The sequence below is a fragment of the Crotalus tigris genome, unplaced genomic scaffold, assembly GCF_016545835.1.
Source record: "Crotalus tigris isolate CLP2741 ecotype Arizona unplaced genomic scaffold, ASM1654583v1 scf7180000020347.5012614909:4044961, whole genome shotgun sequence".
In the NCBI taxonomy this organism is placed as follows: Eukaryota; Metazoa; Chordata; class Lepidosauria; order Squamata; family Viperidae; genus Crotalus; species Crotalus tigris.
Window position 1 is genome coordinate 1,083,749 of NW_024097978.1, and position 18,691 is coordinate 1,102,439.

Below are 18,691 nucleotides of genomic sequence, written 5' to 3' on the forward strand. Positions count from 1 at the left end.
TCATTTTTCCTCCACTGTTTATATGCTGTTCCTCTATAGTTCTGGGGGGACGTCTTCAAGCCAGTCTTCAAATCTCTATTGCAGGAAATAATCCCCCTCCCCCATTTTAAAGGAGCCTTTTGTCTTTTTACAGCATAAAGCTTAAAGCACTACAGAAAATTAAGTGTGGCTGTTTCTTAAGAGGCCATGGTGGGCCACAATAAAAATACCTCCTATCCTTTGATCCCTGAAATCTTCTCTCCAAATAAAACTAGTGGAAGAGATTGAGTTCAGATTTTCTTTCTTCCTGCCTCAAAGGTACTTTTTCAAAAGGCAACTGGATTTTGTTTTTTCCTTGAAGATGTTTTGCTTCTCATCCAAGAACCTTCTTCAGTTCAGTCAGAGTGCTGATTTACCACCAGCCTATCAAATACAACTGACCTTCCTAAACCAGATGTGGGCTCACTTGGATTGCTACGCTTATGCCTACTTGGATGGGGCTATGATGGTGAATGCGGTAGCGGCAAATTTATTGGGGGAAGCGGCTGATTGGGTGACCAACCTCCATGATGAGGGGTCTCCTGAATTGCACATTAATCTATTCATGGAGCAACTGAGGGGTCAGTTTGAAGATGAATCCCGAGTCTTGATGGCCGAGAAAGAAATCCAACGCCTGAGGCAAAGAGGTTGCCCCGCAAAGGAGTACCTCTGTGAATTCAGGAGTTGCTAACTGGTTGGGGCAGTAGCCTGAACAGTCACTGGTCAATTACTTCAAACGGGCTAGATCGCAACTTTTGCCAACTTTTATCATCAATTTATTCCCTCTTTCGCAGTGATAGCCATGCCAGTCACAGATTTACTAAAAACAGGCAAAGGGGGGGGGACCCCAACTTTGTTAGCCACTGCAATGGTCATTAAGAGTGCCAGGCAGCATTCAAAAAATTAAAGCAACTGTTTGCAGCTGAACCAATCCTTAAACACCCTGACCCCGGACAACAATTAATCATTCAAGCTGATGCAAGCGATGTGGCCATAGGTGCTGTTCTTTTACAAAAAAATCACAGAGGAGAGTTACAATCTTGCACTTATACTTCCTGGAAATTAACTGAAACCAAGAGGAGGTGGGTGATTTGGGAGAAAGAGGCTTTTGCAGTTCGTTGGGCTTTGCTGACATGGTGTCATTTCTTGGAGGGGGGGGAATATCTCTTGTGGTATGGACTGATCACAAAAATTTGGAAGCTTTCAAGACCCCCCACAAATTATCCCCCAAGCAAGTCCGATGGGCTAAATACTTCAACTGTTTTAATTTCACTTTAAAATATTTTCCTGGAGGCAAGAACTTTTTAGCTGATGCCTTGTCTAGAATGCCCAAGTTCAAGAGGAACCGAGAGGAAGTAATTAACTCCATTATTCCTCTGCCACAATCCGCTTCCCAAATAACAACCAGATTGCACACACAGACACCCCCTGCTGGTCCTGACGATTGATCGCTAAAGGAATTGAAGGAGAAATTAGAGCAGTGGTTCTCAACCTTTTTAATGCTGCGACCCCCAACCGGTCGTAAGTCGAGGACTACCCAACCGGTCGTAAGTCAAGGACTAGTCAACTGGTTGTAAGTCGAGGACTTTCTCTGCCCGGGAGCACCGCGCATGCGTGGTGCCGCCCCCTGCGCCAGCCGAAGAGTAGCTGGCAAGTGGCAGAGATGGCGCAGGCTGACCACCGGCTGGGCCACCAGCTGGCCCAGCCCAGAAACCCTCCCTGCGCCCGCCGGCCTCCCACCTCCCACCCCTGGCCCTTTTTTACTTACATTTTTAGTAGTTGCTCAGCAGGGAGGGGTGGAAACTTCCAGACAGCTCGTCTTCGCTGCAGACAACTTGCAGCACCGTTTGCAGTGGGACTTTTGGCGGGCTCAGCAGGGCAGAGACAGTTTGGACAATTCCTATTGGCTTTTGAAAGCCAATAGAATTAGACTCTATTCAAGAGAGTCTATTCTATTGGCTTTCAAAAGCCAATAGAATAAAAGGGAGTAGCACAGCTAAGGAAAAGGGGAAAAAAATTTGCGGACTGCGTTGTTTGGCGACCCCCATGAAATGGTTATTCAACCCCAAATGGGGTCCCAACCCACAGGTTGAGAACCGCTGAATTAGAGACTGATGCCTGGTTTAAAGATAACAAATCTATATTGACTTTAAGAGGAGGATTAGCTTGGAAAGTTTCTAAGTTATACCTCCCTGAAGGCCTCGGACTCCAGATGTTGCAATGGAGTCATGATGCTAAGTAAGCGGGTTCACTTTGGATTTTTAAAAACATTGCATCTAGTGCACAGGCAGTTCTGGTGGCTGAGAATGACAAGGGCATTGAGAGTTACAGTATGTAAAAAGTTGTGCCACTTGTGTTACCATGAAGAAGCATCCTAAACAACCACCAGGTTTATTGCAGCAAGTGGCCAACCCCTCTCAGCCTTGGAAGGAGATAGCTATGTATTTTATAGTAGAATTACCTGAGAGCATGGGAAACACTGATCAATCTATTTTCCAAACATCACTTGCTCAGGACTTCCCTCTACCCAGAAGCTAATCAAACTGTTTTTGAAGCACATATACCGACTCCATGGTGCCCCAAAGAAGATTATTTCTGACAGAGGGGCCCAGTTTACTTCAAAGTTCTAGAGGGAGTTTGTTAAGCTGCTTGGTTCCTTCCAGGGGCTTTCATCTGCTTTTCATCCAAATACTAATGGAGCTGCTGAGAAAGCTAACACAATGGTGGAACAGTACGTCAGATGTTATGTAAATTACCAGCAACCTAATTGGGCTGACCTTTTGCAGAGGTAGCCTACAATAATACTGTGCACAGTACCACTGGTCTCATCCAATTCAAAATAGTGATGGGTTGAGATTTTGTGTCCATGCCTGAGTTCCCACAGGAGCCTCTACTTCCCAGACTTTGGACATCTTTCTGGGGGGGGGGGTGAAGATGAAAAAGGCATTGACCAACACTATCAAAGTTTACAAAGAACAAGCAGACAAATGATGTGCCCCTCAAAACCCTTTTTATGTTGGACAATTAAGTTTATATTTCAACAAAATATCTACAGTTAAAGTTGCCCAGCAAAAAATTGGGTCCGAAATTCCTTGGTCCTTTCCCCATTATCAGGATCATAAACCCTGTGACAGTGGAGTTAAAACTTCCACAACTGTTGGGGAAAGTTCACCCAGTGTTTCATTGCAGTCTTTTGAAACCTGTGTCAGAATTCACTTTAAGACCTATTCCAAAAGATCCACCTAGTCCAATGGTGGTAGAGGGAGAGATGCATTATGAGATAAAAAGTATTCTCGATTCTAAGCTGTACAAGGGAAAGTTACAATACCTTGTCCAGTGGAAAGGTCACCCCCTTTCAGAGGCTACATGAGTGAAATGTACAAATGTGAAGGCAGACAGATTGATAAAAAAGTTTTATGATAAATACCCTCACAAGCCGCGAGAGGATACCTAACCTGATTTTTGTTTCCCCTGCAGGAGACGTTTTCTTTCTGAAGAGGAGCCGACTGTCAACTTTGAAAATGAGCGTGGCTGCAGCCATTTTCCCTACTCATTTTTGGTTGACACATAGCATGGAGGGAGGGGGATTTACTAGGTGCTTCGCTAGACAAAACAGACTTTCTCCCATGGGAACCAAGGTCAACGGCTGCTCCCAGGACTGCAGGCTGTGCGTTTTGTGAAAAGCCCAAAAAGTTGTATTGGGGAACATAGTTGCTAGCCTAGCTTTAGAGGTGGGATTTCTTAACTTTGTATTGAGGATTGTTACGTGTCTATTCAGACTTGGTTTCACTTTTGATGTGCTGATGCTTTGTATCAATAAACATGTTCTTTGAGGAACTTGCAAACCTCGGAGTTCTGCTTTATTTGTCGGAACCATGACAGATATTCTGCCTTAGTTATGTGTCCCTTTCCCCATTTTTTATACTTATCCTTTTTTTTCTTTCAGTTTATCAGAGAGGGCTTCAGTTTATGAAAAGGGCTTTAAACTAAAATTGAGGGGGGGGCAATCTTCATGACCTTTAGAAACTTATTCCAGTCCGGTTTTGACATCACGGCAACGCCTGCTGGGGGACCCTGGAAAGAATCGAAAGTCACCCCATAGAGGCGGCAAGCAAGGAGGGGATTTTTGTTAATCACGGGGGGGAGGAGCCCTCCCATTTGATCTGAGGAAGCCATCCAAACCGGTGGGGGAAAGACTGGCCACATTCGTGTAGCCAGTTCAAAGCTGCTGATAATGCAAGACAACAAGCACTATCAAGCAATCTTACAGCAACGTAGATAAAACTGAGTGAGACCTGATCCTCTCTTTATGATTTGAAGACTTCTTCCTAAAAATCTGCCCAAAAGACTCTCCCCGATGAGAGAGGAAAAGGGTATTTCCGCCCCATTCCATCAGAAAAGAAAAGCAGCTAATTAAATTATGTGGGGGGAAAATGGAGATACCTGTAAGACTAATTTGGAATTAATATATATATATATGAGTAATAGCATTAAAAATATGAACCCTGGGTATATTCATGTTTAAAATAAAATGAGCACCAGGGTAGTTAAAACTATAAAAAGTTTAATTAAAAAACGCCAAGCTTTTGCCGTCACCTGCCGGCATCATCAGGGCTTAAAACGCTAGGAAGTGAGGAAGTCCCTTATAAGCAAGCCAAGGTCTGCTCCCGGCTCCTCGATCTTGTTATCGGACCTAATTGGGTGGATTGCAAGTTGTCTACTAAAACATTAACCCAATCACAACTTACCCTATTGCAACGGGATGTGGGCTACAACCTCACAGATGCAGGTACGCTTGATTTTGTGGCAGCATTAGAGCCTGCCTTATGCCACATTAGAGTGGGGGAAGAGGTTAAGAGTTCCATTAAGCAGCAAGTCACAGGCCTTATAATAAATCACAGACGCTACCAAACGTTATCTAGGAGTGAAAGGGAAGCCCTGAGCCAACTTAAAAAGGATGACACTATTGTCGTACTTCCGGCAGATAAGGGGAGGGCAACTGTCGTCATGGACAAGGCAGGGTATATAAATAAGGCGCTTGAATTGCTCAATGACAGTACAGCATACAAACACTACGTGCTATTATGTGCCCCAAGGAGCCGCTCCCCAGCATGGAGAGATCAGCAGTCATATACAAGATTGATTGTATGGACTGCCCATGTAACTATGTTGGGGAGACCTCTAAACAAATGAAGACCAGGGTCCATGAACACAAATTGGCAGTAAAAAGGGGCGAGCAGCACTCCCAGATATGAGCACATATGGCGGAATTTGACCACCGCTTTAACTTCAATGAGGTATGCGTCTTGGCAAGTGACAATACAAAGGGGGGGCGGCTGCTCAAAGAAGCATGGCTCTCCAATAGGGACTCCATTACCCAGCATATTGACCTCTGCTCGGCACACTTGGCATTAAGATCATGGAGTGCACCCAATCACCCACCCCGTTACCGGCAGCTTGATGGCATATTCAGCAGAGAAATCAAGGAGGATATGCCAACCCCCCGACAGATTGTGGACAATTTAGAGGGGAAGGAGCAACGTCTAAAAGCCCTCACCACCCCTGCAGTACGGACGCGCCTCCAAAAGACCAGGGAGGCGGCAAAAATCGAAGCCCAGAATCTCCACGTTATGAACACTGGGGATATCCCAATTGGAATGCAGGAAAACATCGCAGACAGAGAGGCAAAGAGACAATTAAGATTGACATCCCACTTGCAGCTTGGGAGAAGGCGATTGATCCAAAGAGGACGAGACGGCTCCCCCACCCAGTGACGCCAACCGAATTAAGAACATATGGAACGTGGGATGACGTTGAGAGTAACGACGTGTGGATGGATAGCCCGAAGATGAGGGAGAAGAGCGAACCCCGATGGGAGGATGTGTGTGTGGGGGGGCTTGTGAAACCAGCTTGCTGCGTCTTGCACCGGTAACACCCATTGACTCTAACGATCCACACCATACTCATGCAACAACAAGAAACATCGGAGGGAGGAGGAAGAGGAGCATGATGACGTCCGAGGAGACCAAAATCCCACCTCCCCCCACACCGATGGTATTGATGGTAGCGTGTGGAGGAGGGATGCAGAAGACGGCAGTAGAAGGGGGGGGGAGACATGATGACTGGGCATGGGCATACTTACAAGGTTTATCATGCGGACAAACAGCTTACCGAATCACCCCAATTCATCACTGTAACCCAGATAGCTCAGAATGTCACACAGGACCACCCTAGTAACAACTGTGCACGAGGAAGAGGTATTGGAGAAAAAAGAAAAAACACTCGTAGAGAGAACAGCTGCATGGATGTGGACTGGGGGAAAAAGAAAAAGGGGAAATGCAAATCATCACACAAGCCCGAGCGGGAAAGTGGAAGAGGGGGGTGAGAACGACCAGGGAGATAGAGAGGGCGTTCCACCTATCCTGGAATCCAAGGAAAAGAAGACAAGTGATGACATACACTTAGATAAGTGGTGCAGGGAGAAACGGATCACCGGAGTGCAATCCACCCAATTAGGTCCGATAACAAGATCGAGGAGCCGGGCGCAGACCTTGGCTTGCTTATAAGGGACTTCCTCACTTCCTAGTGTTTTAAGCCCTGATGATGCCGGCAGGTGACGGCGAAAGCTTGGCGTTTTTTAATTAAACTTTTTATAGTTTTAACTACCCTGGTGCTCATTTTATTTTAAACATACATACATACATACATAAATACATACATACACGGCTTAGAAATTTGTGGACTAAAAGTGTTTTTAAGACCTTTTTTTAAAAAAAAGACTTGAAAAGTTTACATTATAAGTTTTAGATTTAAAAACTGAAAAACAGCGTTGATGACATTTCGTGGTGAATTACTTATGCCTAAAAGAAACATGGTTCGAAGCCCAGAATTAGATAAGAGTTTGGTTGGCCTTGGAAGCTTTTACTATTGAGAATTGCAGCTGAGAAAAAAAGGAACAGACTTGGAGGCTGCTGTGTGGCAGAGATGACAATATTATTTTAAAATTGGCCTGTCTGAATTATGAACACAAATACTGACTTTCAGAACTGTATTGTGGAACTATTTTCCTGTAGAAGAAAAATATGGAACACTTTGGATTATAAATCTTGATTGTTAAATAATCTTTAATGGTTCTTTTTTCTCCCTGGACAGAAAGGATATATTTCTCATTGGACAGAAAAAATTGAAATTTACTTATATCTGCTTAGGGGAGATTTAGGAACGGCTAGTTGGTTGGATAAATTTATAAGGCTACTTACAAAAAAAAAAAATAAAAATAAAATGGATGTTCCATACTTAGCTCTAAATAGTAAAAAACCATCCTTAACATCTGTCCCCAGTAGTCTTAGTTTGCCATATCACCAAGAAAATACTGATGAATCACAGAAAGAAATTCTCTCCACGTTGAAATCAATAACAAGAAACAATTGCTTTAGCTTGTGATCAGGTTAAAAATAACACAAAGGAGACAAAAGAAAAATTTTCTAATTTAGATCTACAAACTGAGAAAAAAACTACAGAGAAGAAACCAGCAACCCAGAAAATAGAAGGAAAACTAGAGAATGCTGACACAAACATTGAGGATCCAAAGGAAGAAGCTAACGACCAGACAGATAAATGAAAACTTAGAAAACACAACAATAATATTGGAAACTGAAAAGACATTTTACAAACCAAGGTTTCAGAACATACTGGAGGATAAGGAAGGAGAACTGATGGAATGGAAGATAAAGCTGTTAACAGAATTGTGGGGAACTGGAGAAGGAGGAAGGCTGTTTAATGAATATCAATGGGCTAGTTCTTCCAAAAATACTTTAATTAAATTGTTTCAAATAATATATACAAAAATAGAGGAAGAATTATTTGATGATCCAAATGCACTGACTTGGAAAGTTAGTTGGCAAAGGAAGAAAGCTAGAGTAAGATTGAAGGAAACAGAAGCTTTGACCTATTAGAGGGGATGCTAGATTACTAATTAGATGTTTGAATATGGTTAAGAATAGATTGTTAGAAATAGAAGTATTATTATAACTAGATAGATAGGATTTGTAATCAGAATATCAAATCTTGGTATGAAAAGGGAAATAAGAATATGCTAAGAACTTTGAATAAGGGAAGCTTTTGGTTACCCAAATATAACTTGTTTTGAAATTATAAATGATTGGGATACTTTGAACATGGATGGGAAATTAAAATAGAAAAAAGCGAAAATAGGATATGGACTAAATAAATGGAAATTGAGTGCAAATGCAATTAAGATATGCTTTGGTTAGAAAAGATATTCTAAATTGATATTATTGACACTACTAGAAAAATGTAACAAATGTTGATACGCAATTGTATATTTACTAACAACAATAAGAATTGTATTTGCTTAGTGTGGAAAAACGGTTATTTCCAGAAGAAGAGTAGATGTACTGGAGGGTATAATATTGGACTTAGTTTGAAGAAGCTTATATGTACCAAGGAATCACTAATGGACTCATTCATCACATTGTGTATTGGTCACTTGATTGTGAAAATAGAAAATTAATAAACATTTATATAAAAAACACAAAACTTATTCCAAGCAAAAACCACTAGATAACCAATCAGATAAGGAGGTAGGGAGTAAAGAGAAAGAAGAAATTTAAAAAAAACATAATGAAGTAGAGAGTGATGGAAAGGATGGAAATCCCAGTTACAAGTAGGAGATATAAGAAACATACCCAAGACCCATAAAGGACTCAAATGCCTAGACACTAATGCTTAAAGTTTAGGGAACAAACAGGGTGAACTTGAGGTATTAGTACATGAAGGTATAGTTGCCATTACTGAAACTTGGTGGGATGAAACTTGTGACTGGAATGAACTGATGGAAGGATACAAACTATTTAAAACAGACTTAACAAAAGAGGAGGCGGAGTTGCATTATATGTAAGAGATCACTACATCTCTACAGAAATCCACGAAAGCAAGGATGAAAACCTCATAGAATCCATATGGGTCAATATAAAAAGGAAAAAAATGACATTGCTATAGGCATATACTATAGGCCATTCAACCAAGTAGAAGAAATAGATGAACTCTTTGCTGATCAGTTAACAAATGTATGTAGGAAACATACTACAATAGTAATGAGAGACTTTAACTACCCTGATATCAACTGGGAGACAAACTCTGCAGCAAGTGGGAGATCGAACAGATTCCTAACCAACTTAATTGACAACTTTGTCACCCAAAAGATAGAGGAGGGAATTAGAGAAAAAGCTATACTGGACCTAATTCTTACTAATAAAAAAGAAGTGATAGAGGGAGTTCAAGTTGCTGTAACATTGGCCGAGAGTGACCACGTCATACTAGAATTCAATATAATACAAACATAAACAATAGACTATAATTCAACTAGTGTCTTAAACTTTAAAATAGCTGATTTTAACAAACTCAGAGAGAGTTTAAGCAAAATTTCATGGATAAAAATTTTAAAGGGGTAAACAACTCAAGAAGCTTGGGAAACTATGAAAAATATGATCACAAAAGCCCATACCAGCACAATACCACTGAAAAAGAAAAGCAAGAAATGCAAGAAGATACCAGCATGGTTGCACAAAGATTTCTCAGACAAACTGAAAGACAAAAAGGACAAGTACAAAAAATGTAAAGAGGGACACATAACAAAGGCCGAGTATCAGCAGATAGCCCAAATCTGCAAAGATGAAGTCAGGAAAGCAAAGGCTCAGAATGAACAAGACACTTGCAACAAAAGTCAATGATAATAAAAAAAAGTTTCTTTCAACATATAAATAACAAGAAAGAAGTCAAGGAAACAGTCAGTCCAGTAAAGAGAGAAGATGGCAAGGAAGTAATAGGCAGTAGGGAGAAAGTAGAGCTGCTTAACTCATTCTTTGCATCAGTCTTCACACAAAAAGAAACTATAGCCCTGTCTACCAAAATCATAACTGTAAAAGACAGACTAGAAATAAAAATTAAAATAAGCAAAAAATGGTAAGAGAACACCTGTCTGATCTTGAGGAATATAAATCACCGGGACCTGGTGGATTACATCCCAGAGTTCTGAAGGAACTGGCAGATGTTATCTCAGAACCATTGTACATATCTTTGAAAAATCCTGAAACACCAGGGAATTAACTGAGGATTGGAAAAGAGCTGATGTGGTTCCCATCTTCAAAAAAGGGGAAAAAAACCAGACCCAGGAAACTACACACCAATCAACCCAACATCAATACTTGGGAAGATACTGGGGGCAAAATAACCCCAGATCTATAGAACATCTAGAAATAAATAAAATTATAACTAGTAGAGAGTACGGGTTTGTTAAACACAGATCATGCCAAACCGAACTTATTTCATTCCTGACAAAGTAACTAAATTAGTAGACCGACAAAATGCTATGGACATAGTATACTTACAGTAGATTTCAGCAAGGCATTTGACAAAGCAGACCACAACCTACATTTTGGTAAACTAGAAAAATGTGGGATAGACAGCTTCACCACTAGATGGATTCGTAACTGGCTCACAAACCGTACTCAGTAAGTATTCCTTAATGGTATTATGTCTACATGGAGGAAAGTGAGCACTGTGGTACCACAAGGTTCCGTCTTAGGCCCAGTACTCTTCAATATCTTCATAAATGACTTAAGATGAGGGAATAGAAGGAGAACTAATCAAATTTTCATATTACACTAAGCTGGCAGAAATAGCCAACATCCCAGAAGACAAGTTCAGGATCCAAAAAGATCTTGAAAGACTTGATCAATGTGCCTGATCCAATAACAACTTCATAACAATGAGGACAATTAACCTGTGGAACAGCTTGCCTTCAGATATTGTGGGTTCTTCATCACTAGAGGCTTTTAAGAAGAGACTAGACAACCACTTATCTGAAATGGTATAGGTCTCCTGCTTGAGCAGGCAGCTGGACTAGAAGAGGTCCTCTTCCAGTTCTATTCTGATTTGATTTGATTTGAACATGAAATTTAATGTGGGGAAAAGCAAGGCTTTACACCTAGGCAGGGAAAATCCAAGGTACAAGTACTGATCAGGTGAAACCTGGTTCACAAACAGTAACTATGAGGGGGACCTGGAGTCCTAGAGGACAGGAAAAGAGCTGATGTGGTTCCAATCTTCAAAAAGGAAAAAAGTAAATCCAGGAAACTATAGATCATCTGTAGTTAATTAACATTAACATTAATCATGAATACCTAGAAAAATCCTGGAAAAAGTAATCAAGCAACTGATTTACAAGCACCTAGAAACAAACAAGGCAATTACTAGAAGCTACCAAGAGTTTATTAAAAACAGATCATGCCAAAGAAACTTTATTGCCTTCTTTGACAAAGTGACTAAATTAGTGGATCAGGAAAATGCTGTGGACATAGTTTTCTGAGACTTCAGTAAGGCATTTGACAAAGTAGACTATAGTTTACTTCTAGGTTAAAACAGAACATTGTGGGATAGACAGTACCGCCACCAGATAGATTAGTAATTGGCTGACCACCTCACAGCATGTAGTCCTTAATGCAGAGGTGGACAAGTAATTTTCCCAAGGAGCTACATGAAAAACTGGAATTATGGTAGAGGGCCACTGCTCCCCTGCTACCATCCCCACAATGGGCTGCCCAGGAACAGTCAAAAGGCTGAATGTGGCCTGTGGGCTGTAAAATGCCCAGGTCTGCCTTAATGAAACTACATCTACATGAAGGAATGAATGCAGTGGGGTACCTTAAGGTTCTGTCTTAGGCCCAGTACTCTTCAACATTCTTACAAATGATCCAGTTGAGGGACAGAAAGGGTGCCTATCAAATTTGCAGATGACAGCAAACTGGGGGGGAATAACTAACACTTTGGAAGATAAACTCAAGATTCAGAAGGATCTTGACAGATCTGAACACTGGGCACTATACAACAAAATGCAATTTAGTGGTAAAACAGAATATCAGAGTTGGAAGGGATTTTGAGGTCTTCTAGTCCAAGTCTGTGCTCAAGCAGGAAACCTTATAGTATGTCAGACAAATGGCTGTCTAGTCTCCTCTTTTAAAAACCTCCAGTGATGGAACATCCACAGCTTCTGAAGGTAAGCTGTTCCACTGGTTGATTGTTCTCATTGTCAGGAAATTTATCCTTAGTTCTAGGTTGGATTCTTCTTTGATTAACTTCTGTTGTTTGTCTTCCTTTGGATGCTTTGGAAAATAGGTTGACACCCATTTCTTTTGGCAGCTCTTCAGATATTGGAACACTGCTACATGTTATCCTGGTCCTTCTTTAGAGTAGCCATACCCAATTCCTTCAACCATTCATCATGTTTTAGTCTCCAGGTCCCTAATCATCTTTGTTGCTCTTCTTTGCACTCCCCCCCCCAAAGTCTTAACATCTTTTTTATAATGTATTATTTCAGGTGTGGTATTAATAAGGCTTTGTATTTCATGTGATCTTGATTCTATCCTACTGTTAATACATACTTGGAGTGCATTGGCTTTTTTGGCTGCTGCTGCACACTGCTGGTTCATATTTAAATCATTATTTACTAGGACTCCAAAATTCTTCTCAGAAGTACTGTTTTTGAGCCAGGTTTCACTTAATCTGTACTTGTATGTTTGTTTGTTTTTTGTTTTTGTCTAACTATAAGAACGTTACTTTTCTTCATTCAATTTGTTGGATAGGGCTAAGTGTTCAAGTCTGTCGAGATCCATCTGGATCTTAAGCCTACCATCTGGGGTGTTGGCTGTTTTTTCAAGTTTAGTGTTGTCTGCAAATTTGATGAGTTCCCCTTCTATTCTCTCATCTAAATTATTTATGAAGATATTGAAGGGTAGTGGACCTAAAAGGGAGCCTTGGGGTACCCCACTGCTTACATTTCTCCATTTAGATGTAGTTTCATTGAAGGCTACACATTGAGGGCAATTTGTCAGCCAGTTACAAATTCATCTGCTGGTGATGTTAACTATCCCACATTTTTCTAGCTTACCGAGAAGTAAGTTGTGGTCTACTTTGTCAAATGCCTTACTAAAATCCAAATATACTATGTCTACTGCATTTTGCTGGTCTACTAATTTTGTCATTTTGTCAAAAGAATGAAATAGGTTTGTTTGGCCTCATCTGTTTCTGACAAACCCATCGCTTCTGGTTATAACTTAGCTTGCTTCTGGGAAATAAGATTTATTCACAGATCTTTTGCTTGATTATCTTTTCCAGGATCTTCCCAGGTACTGATGGCAGGCTGATTGGTCTATTATTTCCTGGATCTGTTGGCATCATGTTTCTGACAAACCCATTGCTTCTGGTTATAACTTTGCTTTCTTCTAGGAAATAAGATTTGTTCACAGATCTTTTGCTTGATTATCTTTTCCAGGATTTTCCCAGGTACCAATGTCAGGCTGATTGGTCTATTATTTCCTGGATCTTTTTTTTTCTTTACATTTTTTGAAGATGGGAACTATATCAGCTCTTTCCCAGTCCTCTGGTAGTTCCACTAGGTCTTTGAAATATATGTTTCAATGGTTCTGAGATCATGCCTGCCAGCTCCTTTAGAACTCTGGGATGTAGTCCATCAGGTCTTGGGGATTTGAACTCTTCTAGAGTGGACAGGTGTTCTCTTACTATTTTCTTGCCTATTTTAATTTGTATTCCAATTGTATGGCTATGTTTTTGTTATATTTTGGTTTATATTTTCTTTTTGCATGAAGACAGATGCAAAGAGTGAATTAAGCAGTTCTGCTTTCTCTCTACTGCCTGTCATTTTCTTGCCATTTTATCCCATCAGTGGACTGGTTGTTTAATTGACTTTTTTTAGCTTTTTATATGTTGAAAGAAACTTCATTACTTTTGACATTTGTTGCAAGTCTTACTTCATTCTGAGTTTTTGCTCTTTTGACTTCCTCTTCACAAATTCAGGCTATTTGTTGATATTTTGCCTTAATTATATGTCCCTCTCTCCATTTTTATACTTACCATTTTTATCTTTCAGTTTATCAGTGAGATTCTTGTACAATTATGCTGGTTTCTTTTTGGATTTCCTGTTTTTCTTTCTAAGTTAGGCACTTAGGCAAGAAAAACTAAATGCACAGGTATAGAATAGGAGGTATCTGGCTCAACAGTAGTAATTATGAGAGGGATTCAGGTGTTCTAATTGGCCACCAGTTAAGTATGAGCCAGCATTGTACTGCAGTTTCCAAAAAACCCCAATGAGATCTTAAGTTGCTTCAACAGAGGGATAATATCAATATCATGTGAAGTGATAGTGCCCCTTTAAACTGCACCAGTGAGACCACACTTGGAATACTGTTTCCAGTTCTGATCACAATGATACAAAAAAAATGCTGAGACTCTTAAAAGAACACAGAATAGAACAAAAATGAGGCTAAACTGTATGATGAATGCTTGACAGAACTAGGTTATATCTAATCTAACTGCCAGAAGGACTAGGTGACATGATTTATTTATTTGTCTCCTACCTCTTATTATATTTACAAATAACTCAAGATAGTGAACATATCCAATACATCTGCCTACTAATTTCCCCACGACAACAACCCTATGAGATGAGTTGGATTGAGAGAGTGACTGGACAAAGATCATCCTGCTGGCTTTTCATGGCTAAAGTGGGACTAGAAGTCATAGTCTCTTGCTTTCCAGTCTGTTGCCTTAACCACTAGATCAAACTAGCTCTTGATAGCAATCTTCCAGTACTTGAGGGGCTATGACAAAGAAGCGTCAACCTACTCTACAAAGAACTTGAAGGCAGGACAAGAAGTAACAGTTAGAAACTTATCAAAGAGAGATCCAATCTAGAACTAAGGAGAAATTTCCTAACAGTGAAAACAATTAATCAGTGGATCCACTCTATTGCAACTTTATCTAATTCAGCTCTGATAAAGAGCAGATTTTTACCTTATCTGCCTAGAGAAGCTCAACCTCTTCAATGTCGGTCTGAACTCAATCATCCCTGGCCCAAAGCTGACTTGAAGTTATGTAATATATTTGTCATGGTTGACTCACTATGCAGCCCCACTCGCAATCAGGGAGGTGGGAAGGAAGGCATTGGAATGTAAGATAGGCCTGGGAGGGTAATTTGGAATGCCAAGTGGGCTGACTGGAAGCTTGAGACAGACCCAACTCTCCAAGATCACCGGCTGGGAAGAGCTGGCACACCCTCAGGCCGGAGCAGGAACGCAAATCAACTGGAGCATTGTAAGGACCCACCCCACTTCGCATCTTAAGAAGACAGAACTCTTGGAATAATTCTTCCAACAGGAATCCTTTATTAAGAGAAAATGGTTGCAGGCATGCTAGACAGGACTTGGGGTTCAAGCTCTCCCATTCAAGGTTTTAAGGGGTTCCCCAGTAGTCCCACCCAATCAACCCCCCTTCCAGTGATAGTTTCAAGTATCACAATTCCACCCCCTTTCTTCTTTCTTCCGTCTGGATGGAGACTTCAGATAACTACATGAAAGGCAAATACCCTTCCTTGTTATGGTAATGTTCTTGGGTGCTAACACTTTGAGGTTACAATAAACATACATTCAGCATTCAGCTCTTTGAAGTCTACTGAAGGAAGTGAGGGCCATAAAGCCCCTTTGTTCTCCCCCTTCTCTCCCTTATGGCAGAATCCAGAGAAGGCAGAATTGGGGTTTTCTATGTTTGATAATTAAAGATGAAATATAATTGGATTCTGACATCCGGCCCCTCTTAAAAATAAGAGAAATTCACCTGAAAGAAAACAAAACAGGTGTAAGACTTAGTCAGGCTTGTTAGGACACTTTGTGTGAAACTTCTTCAATAGCTTCGGGGCTCTGACATGACGTTTATGGACCCACTCGTTTTGTGAGGGAGGGAGGTGTTTCCAGGCAACTAGGTACTGAGTTGCTCCATGATCTCTCCTAGAGTCAAGGATCTCTTTTATTTCGAAGTGTTGTTCGCCCTCCACCATGATTGAAGGTGGTGGGGGGGGGGATTTTTGGCCGTAGAGGTGATTGATGCTCTCTTTTCAGCAAGCTGCAATGAAAAATTGGGTGTATTTGCCTGAGATTTTTGGGTAATTCTAATTCTACTGTTACTGGGATTTATGATTCTTTTAATTGGAAAAGGCCCTATATATTTTGGTCCAAGTTTTTTACAGGGCTGTAGGGACTTTAGGTATTTTGTAGATAAGTACACCATTTCTCCTATAATGAATGGTGTAGGCTCAACCCTTTTTTTATCGGCTTGTGCTTTGTATGCCTGCCTAGCTTCATCTAGTGCTTTTCTAACTATTGGCCAGGTGTTTTGTAGTTTTTCCATCCATTCTTTCAGCGAAGGGATCGTTGGTTCGTTTGGGGTTAATTCTGGCATGGGGTAGAAACTTTGATCGTTGGCTATTTGAAAAGGAGTGTAGCCTGTGCTGGAGTGGACTGCATTATTGTAGGCAACTTCTGCAAAAGGAAGTAAGTCCGTCCAATCACTCTGTTGGAAATTTAAAAAACATCTCAAATATTGCTCAAGTACCGACTGGCACCGTTCCGCTTGTCCATCTGTCTGAGGGTGATGGCTAGATGTCAGTCCTGAGTGGTCCCTAAGAGGGATAAAAATTCCTTCCAAAATGTAGACGTAAATTGCACTCCCCTATCAGAGATGATGCGTTGGGGTGCCCCGTGCAATCTGTAAATGTGCTGGATAAAAAGTTTTGCTAAGGCCTTTGCAGTGGGAATTTTTTGGCAAGGGATAAAGTGCACCTGTTTGGAAAATAGGTCCGTGACTGTCCAGATAACAGTATTCCCATTGCTTTCTGGCAATTCCACTATAAAATCCATGGCTATTTCCCTCCCGGGGGCTGAGGGACTTGCCACTGGTTGTAATAGCCCTGGCGATTTCCCTTGCAACCTCTTTGCCGATGCACAGGTTGGGCAGCTGGCAACATAACTTTCTATGTCCTTTTTTATTGAGGGCCACCAAAATTGCCGTTTAATTAAGTGTAAAGTTTTTACAAATCCAAAATGTCCTGCTGATTTTGTGTCATGGCAAAGCTGCATGAACGTGATTCTTTGGGTTTTTGGTATATATAACTTTTCCCCTACCCAAGGCAACCCGTCTCTCATTGTGCACACATTTTTGTTTTTCTGGAACCATTCATCTGTTTCCAAACTTTTTCTGAATTCAATTCCAGTTTGGCTGTCCAGTTGTGGTTTTATTTTGGCTTGGGTTCTTATGGTTACTGGTGCTGCCAGTTGTGACTCTGCCATTATTGGTCTAGAATCTGTGGTTCGTGCGCTGTTATATTGAGGCATGCGAGATAGTGCATCTGCTAGGAAGTTCTTTCTTCCTGGTAAATGTTTGAGCTTAAATTGGAACTGGTGAAAATGCTGGGACCAGCGGGCTTGTTTGGGATTGAGTTTCCTGGAAGTTTTCAGGGCTTCTAAATTTTTGTGATCAGTCCACACCTGGAAGGGGATTTTGTTGCCTTCCAGGAACTGTCGCCACGTGAGTAATGCCCAACGTATCCCATAAGCCTCCTTCTCCCATACGGGCCAGCGCTGTTGTTTCCGTGAGTTTCTTGGATGTATATGCACAGGGTTGCAATACTGCATCATCATTTTCTTGTAATAGCACAGCCCCCACTGCCACATCACTTGCATCTGCCTGTATTATGAAGGGCTTGTCCATGTCTGGGTGCCTTAGTACTGGTTCGGCAGAAAAAAGTCTCTTTAGTCTCTCAAACGCTGCTTGGCACTCCATTGTCCATGTTATTGGCTGGCTAGGTTTTACTGAGGATGCTCCCTTCGTTTTTAGTAAGTTAGTGAGGGGCAAGGCTATCTGGGCAAATGAGGGGATGAATTGGCGGTAAAAGTTTGCAAAGCCCAGGAAACTTTGTAGTTGCTTTCTTGTGCGGGGTGGCGCCCAATCTAATACTGCTTTGATCTTCTCTGGGTCCATTTCAATGCCCTGTGGGGATATGCGATAGCCTAGGTAGTCTATCCTTTCCTGGTGGAATTCGCATTTTGAGAGTTTGGCATATAGGTGGGCGGCTCGCAGCTTCTTTAAAACCGCTCTGACAAGGTTGACGTGTTCCTCTTTTGTTTCAGTAAAGATAAGAATGTCGTCCAAGTAAACAAGGACCCCCTTAAACAGGTGCTCCCTTAGAACCTCATTGATTAATTGCATAAAGACTGCAGGGCCCCCTTGTAATCCAAATGGCAAGACTTTGAATTGATAGCACCCCATGGGGCAGTTAAATGCAGTCTTCCATTCGTCCCCTTCCTTGATTCTCACGCGATAGTAAGCTTCCCTTAAGTCTAGTTTAGAAAAAATTTTCCCTTTCGATAGGTGTGACAGCATGTCTTTCATGAGGGGCAGCGGGTATAGGTTGCTTTCACTGATTGTGTTCAGGGCCCTATAATCCACGCATAAACGTAAAGAGCCATCCTTCTTCTCTCTAAAAAGGACCGGGGCAGCCACTTTAGGCTTGGCTGGCTCAATGAAACCTCTCTCCAGGTTTTTTTTTTATAAATCTTTCCATTTCCTCCTTCTCCTTTGGGCTCATGGAGTATAATCTGGGCTTCGGGAGTTTTGCCCCAGGCTTGAATTCAATGGTACAGTCTGTGGGTCGGTGGGGGGGGGGAGCTCATTCGCCCTCTCCTCACTGAAGACTTCAGCAAGGTCCCTATATTCCTCTGGTATTTCTGTTAATCCTTTTTTCCTC

General features: G+C 41.3%; 2 protein-coding genes across 4 annotated transcripts in view; one reads left to right on the plus strand and one right to left on the minus strand.

The window, feature by feature from the left end:
* Positions 1-3,838, plus strand: part of YIPF2 (Yip1 domain family member 2) — a 34,773-nt gene extending 30,935 nt beyond the window's left edge. The window contains exon 10 of the mRNA XM_039366592.1: positions 3,496-3,838. The gene's annotated coding sequence lies outside the window, so the exon portion shown is untranslated. The remainder of the gene's footprint in view (positions 1-3,495) is intronic.
* Positions 1-18,691, minus strand: part of CARM1 (coactivator associated arginine methyltransferase 1) — a 154,815-nt gene that overhangs the window by 17,611 nt on the left and 118,513 nt on the right. The window lies entirely within an intron of this gene.